This window comes from Cydia amplana, chromosome 11 (assembly GCF_948474715.1).
Source record: "Cydia amplana chromosome 11, ilCydAmpl1.1, whole genome shotgun sequence".
Lineage (NCBI taxonomy): Eukaryota > Metazoa > Arthropoda > Insecta > Lepidoptera > Tortricidae > Cydia > Cydia amplana.
Window position 1 is genome coordinate 13,273,409 of NC_086079.1, and position 16,414 is coordinate 13,289,822.

At 35.8% G+C, this 16,414-nt stretch overlaps 1 protein-coding gene across 2 annotated transcripts in view; it reads left to right on the forward strand.

The window, feature by feature from the left end:
- Positions 1 to 13,201: 13,201 nt before the first annotated feature.
- LOC134652076 (tyrosine-protein kinase Src64B) overlaps positions 13,202 to 16,414 on the forward strand; it is a 60,798-nt gene continuing 57,585 nt past the window's right edge. The window contains exon 1 of one of the 2 annotated variants that reach the window (XM_063507230.1): positions 13,202 to 13,733. The gene's annotated coding sequence lies outside the window, so the exon portion shown is untranslated. The remainder of the gene's footprint in view (positions 13,734 to 16,414) is intronic. The other variant, XM_063507229.1, reaches the window with a different exon arrangement.

Consider the following 16,414-nt stretch of genomic DNA (forward strand, 5'->3'; position numbering starts at 1 on the left):
TCGCCGCCCGTAATGTCCACGGTAAAATGGCATGCTCCTAAACTGCATTGCACAATGAAAATTTAACGTGTCGCTCTAGTTAGAATAGAAGCGGTCACGAAACGATCTAAAATAACTGTAATTTAGACTGTGAACTGCAGGCATAGTTTTTAGCTTGTTTAAAATGGTGGATCCCATTACAAGTCCTTATAATTATCAGCCACAGAAAAGGCAAGTTTCAATCTGAATCCGCAACTGAACTTAATAAATCCAACACAAGACATAAATTGATCAAGATTTGAATTCAGTAATTCAACAAAACCAACAGTGTTAGTATATTAACTGTATAACGAAACGTGATTCATTCTCATTAAGTTCAGATACTCCCGATTCATACCCCTTCCATAATTCATTCAAAGCACCAACATCCATCATGACGTGTTCACTTAATCTGAATGACATAATCGTCACTACATCTAAGAGCTTTCGTCGAGTCGTCCCACGTGCTCCCTTAATAGTCTAATGGTCTAATCGGCACTTTGATGATATCTTCCGCCTTAGCAAAGTAAATTTAGTAATTACCGCTCAAGATTACCTGGTAATTTGAGGGGCGGAAGGTATCGATCATTCCACTTAGGAAACACCCCGATAGATTTATTAATCACGTTATAAACTTATCACCTTACTCTAGGATAAAATCAAAGAGTATTTATGTATATTGCATGCTTAGTGAATGATGGTATTGTATAGAATACCAAAAAATGAAAAACTAAAAGTCTATAAATCAGTCGACATCGACAGATCGTCTAGGATAAAGTAACATGATAAGACAATAGTAAAAACGCAGGATAAATTTACAATATATGTACATGCGTCGGACGCTTTTCACTAGAAAATGGCGTTATTAATAGTCGCTTTTCTGTATATGACTTGTACCTAAAAATCTTTAAAAAAACTGCAACTAAGAGGTTGGCGCTCCGCAGAAAAACATACATATTGCTGCTGGTGCTATACCATACCTATTACCTTACCATGCAGATATTGGAACCTCGGCTGTACGCAAAACCTTATTAAGACCTATTTTAAAATCTGTCACTCTTTCAACAGGCGTGCGTTATCTGAAATAAGAATGGTTTTGTTGAGTGAATTATGCTAATGAAAAATGTATAACAGACACCTATTGAGATCGTCCTTGACACACGAAGTACCTACATAGTTCAACGGTCCGTCTGCCCTTTGCGAGTGTAGGCCGTTGGCTGACTTTGTTAACTTATTTTGATCGCGAATTATTAACCTAGCTCGCTGTTGCCAGGTAAAATGTTTTGAAAGTACAGACTTTGACCAGACTAGGGCTTGCAAATATTCGAAACTTTCAGATATTCGAATATTCGACTTTTTCTGACGACGTATTCGAATATTCGAATAATTATTCGAATATTATAAAAAATAAGAAAAGGAACGAGAAATCGGTTTATTATCGTTTTATTCAAAAGCTTTTTTCACATATTGCTAAAACTAAAGATATTTGGCAGAAATCCACTTAATTGACTAGATTTTATTATCCTACTATTTATAAGATGCCCACATTTATAAAAACAAGTAAAACGCCAAAATTAGACGTATTTAATATTTCTAGATAAAACTTATTATAAATGCGTCGTTGCGTGAAATAATATAACTTTAACCATCCAAACACCTAGGTATGTAAGATATTTTTTTAGTAGGTAATTATTTTCCGATTTAAATTAACTTGTAATCACTCAGAGGCCTGTAAAAAGGCCTTTAATTTCATTGTATTTTGAATCTTTATTGACTTTTGTTTTGGCAAGTTATTATTCCTAATGGTCGGCTAATTATATAATATTGGAATATTTAAGGGAAAAAGTTAGTTGAGTACTGGGTGGATTATTCGTCAGCTAAAGGTGCATGGTTAGATTACCTAGTCGGGCAGGTTTGGTATGATTAAATTTGAGAATTGCGATAAGTGGCAAGGTTTAGACTTCAAAAATTCGCTTAACGTACGCTTGTACTGAATAAACAGAATGACCCTTTAACTTAAAACTTACGCACCGTAAAAATAACATACTTTTTGATTTCGTTTTCTTTTAAATTGAGTTAGGTTTCACTGTATTCACGAAGTCTATCGAGAGGAATACAGTAAAAATATTATTTCCTTCGTATTTGGGTACCTACCGTTCCTCATTCACTGTAAATACCCGTAAAACACACAGAAACTGTAACTACAGCGGATGACATAGATTTTTTTATAGTAATAAAAAATATTCGAATATTCGAAACCTGAGCGGCCGAATATTCGAATATCAAAACAGGTCGAATATTCGACAAATTCGAATATTCGAATATTCGAATTGCAAGCCCTAGACCAGACCAACCTACAGAGGTTGATTAATATATTTGTAAAAGATTGTCTTTAAAAGAATCTGTTTTAATATTCTACAATAAAACACATTAACATTACTTTGCTGTGAGTTTTTAAGTATTCTATTTTGATCGAGTATCATATGTTGTAAAATGAAATCTAAGAATTATTTCACGCAAAAGTTTTTACTTTATTAAGTTTACAAATACATTCAATCATAGTTTAGCTATTCATGGTATTATTTTGATCTCAGTACCACGTATCACACAAATACATAATTCATTCCATATCCAATATCCCTAGCTCCTTCCCTGCTATTTATTAAAAAGGCGATCTCTGACATCTCTGTAGACGTTTCCTCCTCCTTTCTATTATTTTAATTATTTATTTCTTCGTTGGCCGGAAATCTGTAATTGCATATTTTTTCGTTTTTGGCAACGCAGACGTCGCTGACCTAGTAGTCTTTAATTACTATGTAACTCTACTTAACATGTTTAATTTCGTTGTTAAAGTTACTTTAATAACGGCCTCTTTAATGTGACATCTAATGGATGTCAAGAGAGAAATAGAAACCTGAATCATGAGAATTTAAAATGAAAATGCCTGGCATCTGAGAGATTTATCATCTCGGGAACAGTAAAACACAACGCCTACGTTAATAACATGGATAAGCATTGTTCCATGTCTACAAAAAGAGAAGTTATGAAAACGACGCGTCCGTACAATGAAAATTACTTTTAGTAATTATTAAGATGTACCTACCTACCCTGTTTAATTAGTAATTAGTGCTATTACTTATACAGTTCAACATCGTATAGATTAGGGATTGCAGAACCGGTACTTTTTAAAAGAACCGGGATTTTCGGTATTAGGCAAATGTGGAACCAGGATTTCCCGGTATTTTCGGTACTTTCGGGACTGCCATCAAAAACAGTGTTTATCTTAATTTTCAGTAAAAAAAAGCGTAAAACGATCACGAATCTTTTTCTTAACATTGGCACAATATAAAAAGTACCATACTGAAGATACACACGCTTCTTTTTTACGATAATGTGTCTTTATATAAGCCACACAATCATTGCCTACATTAACTGTGATATGGACTGCCTCCGGGTACTATACTACTAAATGATATAATTTTGGTTTAATACTTGTCATATTTTTACTATCTACATAATTTTTCTCTATTATTGTCTCGTATTTAGTATACAAATAAATAATTAATCGTTTTTTTTATCGTAGAAACACTTATGTCCTTAAAGTTTCAAAATTACGCAATTTTATGTTGTTGGCATTGTCAAACCCATTGACTATTTTTGTTTTGATTTTAATATTGTGGTCAGCCGTAAAAGTATTAGCGTCAGTCTTAGATAGATAGAACATATTTATTTAAACAAACATATTTCATGCTAAGTAACAGAAAACAGTCAAATATTTTACCGGAAATGTTAGCCCCGAAAATCCCGAAAGTACCGGGATTTTATTTTTGAAATCCCGGTTCTTTGCTTGGCTCTAAATCCCGGGAAATCCCGGTACTTTCGGTTCCAGTATTTCCCGGGAGCAAACCTAGTATTGATATGGATCGTACAGAGCAGGTTTTATAGAACATACAATTTCGATCATATATCACCCTATTTAGTATTCTGACCGACTAGTATTCGGGCTACTTTGACTTACAATACTTTTTCGTCATAAATTAAACAATGCTGGTATTTTCAACATGAATAAGTATATAATAAATAAACTTATTTTATCATACGTCAGTGATTTTCAGTAATAAGAGTTTTCAAACCTGTTACATTATATTCGATTCACTGTTTACTTTGTTCCGGAAAATACTGAATAACATCAACATATTTCACTGAATCTGATTATTGTGAATGTATTAAATACTGATCACAAATGCAGCGAACTATTGTTTAGTTAATTATGTTCTACTGCGCTAGGCTTTTTGGTGGCATCAAATGCATTAAAATGTAAATGCCATCTATAATTTAAGGCAATCCAGGCAGTTTAATGTAAGTGGCATGACTCAACCAGAAGAATTTCTGTTATGTCGCATTTAGTCATCAACAGTAAAATATTCCGGCTTAACCCATGAACTAAAGGTAACGTTGATGTTGCCATTCATTCAGTTTATAGTCCTTTGTATTCGGTGCTTTCCTTTCCCTTCTGAACAATGTTATACTTAAACCAGCCTTTACTCGTAGATATAACGTGTTAAAGCGGTCAATAAAATTAAGTGCTGAGGTACATTTTACTAATTTTACAATGTTACAACATTGATGTTGATGGTATGGTGGTAAAATCTGAAATACAAGATGAAACAGAAAAACAAATTTATTTTTCCATAGGCGTCCTCGTTAGACATGGGCAAAGTTAGAAATAAAAACCTAGTATGTATACCCACGTACATATAAAAACTTGATCGGTCTCGCGCTGACACAAATATTCTGTAGATATGAAAGTCGAGCTCGTCTTTGTGCGGCATGCCAATAAAAACTAATAAAAAGTACTAACAATTTCAATTGATAAGCTTATACTCTCACCATTAACAAACTCACTATGACAAAACTAAGAACATTTAACATTCTTCAAATAATTTGATGTTATTTCGTGGAGTAATATTACGTTTATCATTTTTCATTATGTAATTTGATTCCTGAAGATAGTCCTTAGCCGTGATTCCTAGATATAGTAGATGGGCGTTTTTTTTTTGTTATCCCTCTACACTTTTTTTTTTTCAAATTTGGGATTTTTTATGTTATTTCTACTCAGAATCACGAGCTCTTTCTATCCTAATAGGAGAATCCTCCTTCTCCTCTTTCTCCCTATTAGACCAGTAACATTCGTGAGCGTATTTGCGCTAATATTTTTTTAAATACCGACCATATTACCTTTAATTAAAGCAATTGAAAGTATATATGTAGGTACCTACTTTCAGACCCATGCAGAATTTAGGGAACGGATATATTTATAGAGATATTTGTATTTTCATCTACAAATTCAGCTAAGATGGTGCACCGCACCTATGTTCGTAAAGTAATTTTAATGGCATTTCAGACTTATGTAAAGTCGGTTTTTTGTCTTAAAGATTATTATTTATTACTTTTCTAATACATTATACAAGTGCTCCCATTATAATATTTATTTGCGTAAAAGGCTGTGTATAGTTATGTACAGTTTTACAATTTAGTCGTTTTTTCTTTTAAGTTCATGTTCATGCGAGAATTTTATTAATTGCTACTCAAGAACTCACTTCATTAATTCATTATAATTGGCCTCTAATTCCTTTTCGTCTAAATGTGATTAGTTAATTTAAAAGCGAGGATTTTACTTACGTTCTTTTAAAGGTGTTGCCGTGGAATTGATAATAATACGAACGCTTTAACAAAATCGTCAATATCGTCATTGGCATTGTGTTTTTCATTAAGTTGCTTTCTGAGCTCCTCATGAATGGATCATTTTTTATTTTATTTTATTTTGAAATATGTTTACATGACCTTACAGACAGATCCAATGCGCCATGAAACTTAACATTAACATATACCAAGCAGGTACATATAACTATTACGAATAACAATCAGGTACAAACAAACAATTACAAATAACACAATTACAAATCACTATAGTCCCTTATCACATCCACAATTACACCTTAACGGATGTAGGCCTCGCATCCATCACCTCACAGAATCTCAGGCATTCATTTCTCACAGACACCCAACGCCACGCAAACAGGTCGCACTCGGGTGCTGATGCCAAGAGTGCATTCAACTGTGTGAGGGCACGGAGCAGCGGAGAGTTCAGTCGTGACACGGTGCGTCCCGCTGGCAAAGCCAACAGATCGCGTCGCCGCGGTCTGAGGGCTATCCTGGGGATGTCTGGCACATGTAGTCGCACAAGTCGACTCACCAATTCTGGACAGTCCGAATCACCTCGCAGGGTCCGACACGCCAACGTCAATAAGCTAAGGTTACGTCTCACCTCCAAAGAGTTGTAACCTAAGGTCCCAAGGAGATACTTTGTCGGATAAAGAAACGGGTAATATCCAAACATTTTCTTGTATAAAAACCTTAAAAAGGCTTTTTGTACCTTTTCAAGAAGCAAACTGTAGGTATATTCGTGGGGATGCCAAACGATCGATGATGTCTCAAGCTTGCTTCTTACAAGTGCATTATAGACAAGCCTGATAGCAACAGGATCGTTAAACTGACGAAGGTTACGTGTAACGAAGCCCAGTCTTCGAAAGCAGTTGGCAGCAAGCGTCGAGATATGCTCATGAAAAGTGAGCCGCGTATCGAAGACCACACCTAGATCTTTAATAGAAAACACGCGGTTTATAGGCTCGGACCCCAGCACATATTGTGCATGCAACGGCATATGAGCACGGCTGAAAGTGCAGACGCAACACTTAGCCGGGTTGAACAGCAGCTTGTTTTCGGTGCTCCAGAGAAAAACAGAGTCGATGTCCCTTTGTAACGACTCACAGTCAGTACTTTGCTCCACTCCATACACCAACTTAAGGTCATCTGCATATAGAAGACACTGAGCCGATTGAAGGACCGAACCGAGGTCGTTTATCATGATCCCGAACAAGAAAGGACCTAATATGGAGCCTTGACTGACCCCAGACCGGGTATGGTATGGGGCCGAGACAAAACATCCATGCTTGACGTACTGCTGCCGATCGCGCAGATAACTAGCGAAGAAAGACAACAATGCGGGAGAAAAACCAATCCGATCCAGTTTCGCCAACAACACATCGTTATCCACGCGATCGAAAGCCTTACTGAAATCAAAATATAGGACATCGACTTGGATACCTCTATCCAGGTGCTCAGATAAACTATCATGATGTCATCGGTATCTATAAAAACCGGCCAAGTGCGAGTCGGACTCGCGCACGAAGAGTTCCGTACCATAACGCAAAAAACGTCATAAAAATCACGTTTGTTGTATGGGAGCCCCACTTAAATATTTATTTTATTCTGTTTCTAGTATTTGTTGTTATAGCGGCAACAGAAATACATCATCTGTGAAAATTTCAATTGCCTAGCTATCACGGTTTATGGGATACAGCCTGGTGACAGACAGACGGACAGCGGAGTCTTAGTAATAGAGTCCCGTTTTTACCCTTTGGGTACGGAACCCTAAAAACCGACTGGCTCTGAGGTTAAGGTTAGACGTCTTTTGGTTGCAAATGTAAGTGTTGGAGAGATTCTGAAACTATTTTATGATTCATAAAAACAGACTCCGTGGTGTTGTTTGAAATTTTAACAAAATGTGCGGTTGTTATTTCCGGACAAATTTATATGTAGAGAAAGATAAATATATTGCTCTATCGGGTATCACCTTTTATAAAGTTATAACAATATAAGTATCGTAGTAACTTTCTTGTTTTTAATTTGCTGAATCGCCAAGGTGTCATCATTGACTAATGACTGAACTATAATAATGACGGCCAAGTTAGAGTATAAACATCAATTTCAAGAATTTATCTTGGAATAATTTCGTCTTATTCTTTGGCCAGATTTATCAACACTTGCCTCTGAAATGAACCACATCGTGCAAGGATATCGGGTTTAGTCATTGTCAAGGCATTCAGACCGTTATGCAAGTTCACCCACGCCTTCTGCATTCGCATAAATTTTGAATTTATCATATTTTGTTTTTCCAAAAATACTATTGCTGATTATAAATAATTATGCTCGTCAAAATCTTTTAAACTAGCACAAATTTAACCGTCACTTTTATTCACTTTGAAATTCAAATAATGAAACAAATTATATCTTTCTACATATTACATAAATATTGTTTTTTTTTTTTTGAAGTGAAAACTTCTTTAGCGGCGCTGGGCACTTTTTGAGGTGGGGAAAAAATGATAAACTCGAGACAGCGTAAGGCGATCACGTGACCGTAAGGTTTAGATGGCCGCTCATTTTGATGGCATTTAAATCAATAAAGAAAAACTCAATGACATTACATGAAAAAGGTTCTAATCTTGTACGGACTGAAATACGAGGATCTCACAGTTACATTCTAACTTTATATCACTCAAATATAATTAAATAAAGCTAAATCTTGATGAAATCGCTAACAAAACAGAGAACTGTACTGGTGAATAAAACTCAAAATATCATGACCAAATATATTTAGATGCGAGGTATGCAAGGTAACTTTACAATTTCTATTCGAATTTTAAACAATTAACGCTACTACAAATTTAAGCCAGCAATTTCGGAACTAAAGTTTTTCAATAGAAAGGAGGATGGGTCAATTATACATAGTGCTGCAGACATTTTGGACTAGTCATTGAGTTTTCACTTCTGTCGGCACTCCCGGAGTGCAACCCGATGTTTTTTTTTCTTTATTTCACCTCTTGGCACTTGGAGGATACACTTGGCACTTGAGTTTTCACTTCTGTCGGCACTCCCGGAGTGCAACCCGATGTTTTTTTTTCTTTATTTCACCTCTTGGCACTTGGAGGATACAACTAAACGGAGTAGCCATTAACAGGCTTTCCCCTCAGTCGAAAATAGGCGGCCAACGGTCATACACAATGTATGGACTGACGTTTATCTGACATGGCTATTTTTACGTTAAGCATACATTTGACGTTCCCCTCCCCCGCAAAAATCGGCAGACGGTTTTGTACAGAAATTTACAGACATGGCGTCTCCGTTTGATTATATCCTCCAAGTCTTGGCACGAAATACTTGCACCCTGAAAGAATATTTAATTGTCAATTCAATATTATTTCAGGGTGCAAGTATTTCGTGCCAAGACTTGGAGGATATAATCAAACGGAGACGCCATGTCTGTAAATTTCTGTACAAAACCGTCTGCCGATTTTTGCGGGGGAGGGGAACGTCAAATGTATGCTTAACGTAAAAATAGCCATGTCAGATAAACGTCAGTCCATACATTGTGTATGACCGTTGGCCGCCTATTTTCGACAGAGGGGAAAGCCTGTTAATGGCTACTCCGTTTAGTTGTATCCTCCAAGTGCCAAGAGGTGAAATAAAGAAAAAAAAACATCGGGTTGCACTCCGGGAGTGCCGACAGAAGTGAAAACTCAATGACTAGTCCAAAATGTCTGCAGCACTATGTATAATTGACCCATCCTCCTTTCTATTGAAAAACTTTAGTTCCGAAATTGCTGGCTTAAATTTGTAGTAGCGTTAATTGTTTAAAATTCGAATAGAAATTGTAAAGTTACCTTGCATACCTCGCATCTAAATATATTTGGTCATGATATTTTGAGTTTTATTCACCAGTACAGTTCTCTGTTTTGTTAGCGATTTCATCAAGATTTAGCTTTATTTAATTATATTTGAGTGATATAAAGTTAGAATGTAACTGTGAGATCCTCGTATTTCAGTCCGTACAAGATTAGAACCTTTTTCATGTAATGTCATTGAGTTTTTCTTTATTGATTTAAATGCCATCAAAATGAGCGGCCATCTAAACCTTACGGTCACGTGATCGCCTTACGCTGTCTCGAGTTTATCATTTTTTCCCCACCTCAAAAAGTGCCCAGCGCCGCTAAAGAAGTTTTCACTTCTAACTTTAGGTAACTTTACAATTTCTATTCGAATTTTAAACAATTAACGCTACTACAAATTTAAGCCAGCAATTTCGGAACTAAAGTTTTTCAATAGAAAGGAGGATGGGTCAATTATACATAGTGCTGCAGACATTTTGGACTAGTCATTGAGTTTTCACTTCTGTCGGCACTCCCGGAGTGCAACCCGATGTTTTTTTTTCTTTATTTCACCTCTTGGCACTTGGAGGATACAACTAAACGGAGTAGCCATTAACAGGCTTTCCCCTCTGTCGAAAATAGGCGGCCAACGGTCATACACAATGTATGGACTGACGTTTATCTGACATGGCTATTTTTACGTTAAGCATACATTTGACGTTCCCCTCCCCCGCAAAAATCGGCAGACGGTTTTGTACAGAAATTTACAGACATGGCGTCTCCGTTTGATTATATCCTCCAAGTCTTGGCACGAAATACTTGCACCCTGAAAGAATATTTAATTGTCAATTCAATATTATTTCAGGGTTCAAGGTGAGAATGGCAATATATTTTACTTGCCAATTAAAGATGAAAGATTCTTTGGATTGTTCTCAAAGGTATCAGCACCTTTAAGCGTCTTTGCTTTGACATTTCTTTTAAGCATATCAAATGCAATGTCGTGCAAAAGGTGTATGGAAGTACATAGTACATTCAACAGAATGTTTCTGCTGTAACGTTAATGATGTATTTATGGTTATAGCTCCCGAAGCAATTTCCTTTGATTAACCTCGTTCATGGTCCCCACACTAAGTGCACTATCTTCCTCTTATTATCTTAGCTCTAGGAGTGACCCAGTTTCATCGACAGTACCAATACTAAACCTAATGCGAAAATTAACAAATATACCGAAACTCTACACAATTTGCCAACAAACTTATGATTGACGACATGACATTTTATCATGATTACATAGTTTGTTATTATTGGGTTGGGTTTCCCCATAAAATTCTTTTTCACCGTAATCCTGTTCAGTGTAATTTTATGTGGCATTATTATTATAAGTCACGCAGCTCTGGTGAACCAGGGAGAAGCGAGAAATTCTTCTAATTAACGTTGTTTGCTGCTTTTGTCATGCTAAGAAATCTTATTACGGATGTCTGTCCAATTACTTGTGTTATTATCACAGTGCTTCTTCAAATATGTACATATTCAGTAATTATGATAATATCGCGCCTGCTCCGGCGATCCGGCTTTGATAACTTCATATCAAATGTTCAGCCGACACCTGCCATTCACATTATAATGAAGACCCAAAATTATAATGGCGAACTCACAGCAAAAATCAATAAAGCCCTCGTATGATGGAGCGTCGAGAAAAAAAGGAGCTGCCACACACGCCGCAGCGCAATAAATCTTCCTTACGTTTGCTTACCAAGTGTCGCCTGAAAATACAACAAGCAAATTTGTGCGAAGCCGATCGGCACGTTTGTGATCCACGGGCGTGGTCCTCGTATATTTTTATTGCCTCCCTTCGGCGGTGTAAGGGATAAAACATATTACTTAACTGTCGCCCAGCGTGGTGCACCTTCGCTCTCTACTTTTCTGTAAAACATCATATGTATCTGCTTGTCCAACTATTGAAATCATCTAAAGGGCCGCCGCCCGTCTTAATAGTTTGCGTTTTTAAATACAACACAGATGTTTTGAACAATAACGTTGGGGTAAAAGCTATCTTTAACCAGGATTACAGTAATTTATGTCGGTTCAGTTGCATCCATGTCGAGCCCTCCAACATTTTAAAGGCACCCGATACCGTTGAATGATTTACGTGTGGTTGTTTATCTTCGTTCTCAGTAATTAAACTCGGGGGAGCTAATGAGATTGGGCTGATATCCTGTGCAAATCATCATTCTTCATCATTATTCAATTAATATAGATGATCCAGCACGCATTTGCCAGACGATTGCTCGCTTTTGATTTTACGATGCGGTTTATGAATCAACGACAGTGCATTCATTAAAACGGGATGCATGTGTAACTGGACCGCTCGGACCGTTTCTCACATGACTAAGCTTTAAGACGATGAAACTGTGTTAAATGGTTCAAGTTTATGGTAAGTAAACCACGACGCATTATGAACGTAAGGCAAGACGCAACAAATTATAAGATTTATAAGACAAGGTGTTCACGATAAGATATTAAAGAGATTTTTCATGGAGCCTTAAGATATATAAATAATATTGTTAACAAATTTCATGTCAAGAATACAGAGTATTTACTTAAAAAAAAAACAAATAAAAACGCTAAGATAAATAAAATGTACATGAACTAAGTAAGTTCTAGTTATTTTAATAAGCTTCTTTGATTTATGCAAAACATTACCGAAGCAATAAATGAGAACATTATTTAGATTCCAATTTACATACTTTTAAACGAGATAAAGAAATAGGTACGGAATGTAATGTTAAAGATGCCGAGATATACCCGAGCATTTCACAACATTAAATACTTCAAGTGCTTTTGTAAAACTCAAAGTCGTAAACAGTCGTAAGTACCCTTTAAGTACGCACGTATTCCGATTCACACAAATGGCTCTAAAGTGGCTCGAACCAATTTATTTGTTAACCGTATTTTATTCCTCGACAATTTCTTTCACTTATTTTACTATGGGAACCTCTTGATTAGTTTTACAATTTACGTTGAGCCTACATAAGCCATCGTCTGTCGTCGACATCTCTGCGGTGTAGACTATTTTCGGAGTCTTTCCTTTCTGTCGTTTCTATTTCAATATTTGAACCAAACTTGCTTTAATTAAACATTATGTAAGACCGGAACGGAGACTAACTTTCCTGTCATTGTTATTTAAGGGTTATACAGAATAAAAGAACAAACACATACATAAAAATACATACATATTTTTAACCTATTATACATGTTATTTTTGTATTAATGTCTTCATTTCCAAGAACTCATATTAAGTTTTTCTGTGCCTGTTATTAAGTTATCATGTTCTGCTTATTTATCATCTTGATCTGATGTTGGGATTCAAATCTATGGAGTGGAGTGGCTTAGGGTTATCATTTTTGATCCTTTGACCGGCAACACACCAAACGGTCCCTATCTTCCTCGTTACGCTATTGAAAAGATTTATTATCCTTGTCTTTTCTACGTCATTGTTTATTTTTGTTAGACCTTTTGTCAATACACATCTGTTTCGGTTGCTCTTCGTTGACGGCTACTTTTGACTTGTTTCTATGCCTCGTCTCTTCAAATAAGCTGAGTCATATTGAAATTCTGTATAAATATAAATAAAATCCGGTTAATATGTACACTTATCGAGCTACTTTCTTTGCACAAGCGGGGTTGTAACTTGTAAGAATAATGGTATCTTCTAACTGGCGTCAGTAAATTCTGATATCGTCAGCTTTGTATACATTCGTTATCATATCAGCCGCGGCAACACAAGGCTAGTTCGACGCCCCTCAGCAAGCTCGACGCGCGCCTCCTGCTGCGCTCTCCCCTCGCGGCGCTCCCCCCGCCGCCTGTTTGACTGACTGACTGATGCAGTTTCCTCTCGGTCGCCGTGGAGTTCACACATCTCGTCTACGTAAAAAGCTTCACGTATCCGAGCTTTATATGTTTTATGTGTAAGGTGTCATCAGAATACGGTGCCGCATTGTCCTCACTTAAATCATTTAGTGCTTGTGAACCTGTGAACGGCTCCGTTGACATATCTTATCTTAAAGTGATTAGAACTGTTTGTTGTTGCAATAGTATTTTAAACTAAGTTTTAACATACTCTTTAAACACGGGATGTTTTGAAACATTAGGATCTTTATCTCAAAGGTAAGTGTACAATACATTGAACTTAGTGACTTATTATTTCTATATAAAAATAATTATTAACACGCATGCTATTTAAATATTGCCGCTTGTATATACTTCGGTAGCTTACTTAACTTATGCTAGTCGTTTTAGTATTAGTACACTTACAGTGTTAAGCCACCCTGACATTCTACACCGTAGTTAGCTCCTAACCTAATCCATTCCAAGTAATGCTCATTTCTCCCAGGACATCTAATCCAGGAAACGGTCCTGTATAATCAACGGTAATAGAAGTAAAACTTGATCGTTCTGTTGATGACATAAATATTTAATTATCCCACGTTGCGACACGGCAAGGGGCGAGCCCGGCGGGAGAGAGCGGGATGTCAATACCCATACAATTTCAGAGGGGTTGCCGGCTATGGGGTTTGTGTTTAGGTACTCGGGCGTTCAATTTTTCGGCTGTTTAAGGACCGATCTTATTATACAGTCGACCATTACTTGCAGGAACCGTTGATAGCTGTTATTTATATTGTGTTGTACCACTGTATAAACTGCTACCTACTATAATCGGGACGATAACAAAACTAATATGCCTGCTTTTGTTTTCCCTGAATTAATTTGATAATCTCTTTCTGCTCTGCCTTAAGGTTGACTGGTAGAGAATGCCTAATGGCTTTAAGTCTGCCTTTTGTAATGTTATCTTTTGTGCAATAAAGTTTAAAAAGGTGAATAAATAAATAATCCAATAGACACTATTACTAAACTCAATTAAGAACTTCCAGATATCTTAACTAAGTATGTAGTACATATTATGTCAATTTACAAAATTTTCGTATTTTCCAAAACATTTTGCTTCACTTGCCCATTTTTTGTGAGACGGTCATCAATCATTTTAGTAGATATCCGGTAATTATTAACAAAGATAACGTGATGACAACCAGATACAAGACAAGACAAATATTACCTCTATGTCTAAACTAGGTACACTGCTGTTTTATCTTTTAGCCCGCCTACTGACCTAACCTCCCTCGCTGGGTTTTAACTTTATACCTGTAAAATATAATGAACAGGACCGTTGTAGACCCTCATCAGGCAAGTTTCGACATCACTACACTAGTTTCGACATGTTCAAGTTTTGTATTTGTTCACCGATATTAAGTTATCAACTTATCATTATAACATGTTTGAAATAAGCTACTTGTGACACACGTTGTTTAACTTCATTATGTATATTTACTATTCAGGTGTTAAAATTCCTTTATTCCTTCTTGAAAATAGCAATAAAGGTTTCACTGCTATTTTTAATAAAATGCTTTCTAGGGTAAAATTTGTTGTGTAATTTTCAGTATTGTGCACCAAAATAAATTCCCTACCGAATCGTTTACCCCAATCATTTTCCAATAATGTGTTTTTTTGCAATAGCATAATATGTATTTTATTTTATGTCACGTATGTTACTAATTTGTTATAACATATGTTACCTAAAGTGCCATTCAATAGAACTTGCTAACTATGTAAACAAACCGCCATACTAAAATTGACACTGAATGTCAAATTACTAGTAACTTTTTTACATAGTTAGCAAGTTCTATTGAATGACACTTTATAGAAAAAATGGGAAAATTCATATGGGTATTTAATTCCACAAAATGAGTAGGTACCTATATGTAATCAAATTAAAAAATGAGGACAATTTTATCGCTTTTTTTTTCTTTAAATCTTGTAAATTAAATTATGTTTGTTAATTGATGGGATATGATATAGTACTTACTTAAAGACTGTTCTTGATAAAATCTGGTCATGCAACTCATGCATGATATGGTAAAGCTTTTAAATGTATGTACATTTTCAAGCATCATTTTATTTAAATAATTAGTCGATATAAAACTACATACATACATAATAATTATAACGTTAGGTTGTCTGTGACTAACACATTACTCCCATAAATTGTAATGTGATTGTATTTTTGTATACGTACCTGGTATTACATATATTTACAGATAATTACAACGACCTTCCTTCCTTCCTTCAAGCTAAATCGTAATCAATACAAGTTAATACGACTTTATCACGATCGATGATGATCACTTATTACGCCAAGACTTTAATCTGGTAAATAACAAGCATTCTACATATGTAAATATTCTCATAAGCAGATTATCTTGTCAGATAGCCCTAAAGGAGCAAGTTTTAATGGACTCCGTACTGTTACTTCCAAGAAGCAATTTGCAAGATTCATTGTGTGAATAACGATTACGCTTTCAAATTGGTGTCTTCCAAACAAGGCTGAGACATTACAAAGCTTAACAGCCTCACTGGCAATAATGTGGGGCGAGAGAAATTTAATTTTTATCCGACACGATTTCGCGAGAACTAGATCGTTGTTTCACAGCACTATCTCCACACAATTGTTCACATCGCTTGTCTGTTAAGAGATCACTTAAGATCCAATGTACAGGACATTGACCCATTTATCAGATTCGATTTGAGTCACTTAGCAGTAACATCAATTTTCATCATCGTAAATTGCTTATTTTCAAACAAGATGTAATAGAATGTCATCTTTATGTAACAAAAGAACTCGCATTTCAAACTACTTTTTGGACTATTGTTAATTTTATAATGGGATGAGATTACATTTGAATTTCAAATGATCTGAAATATGTTACTGTTGAGTCACACTTTCATTCTCACAA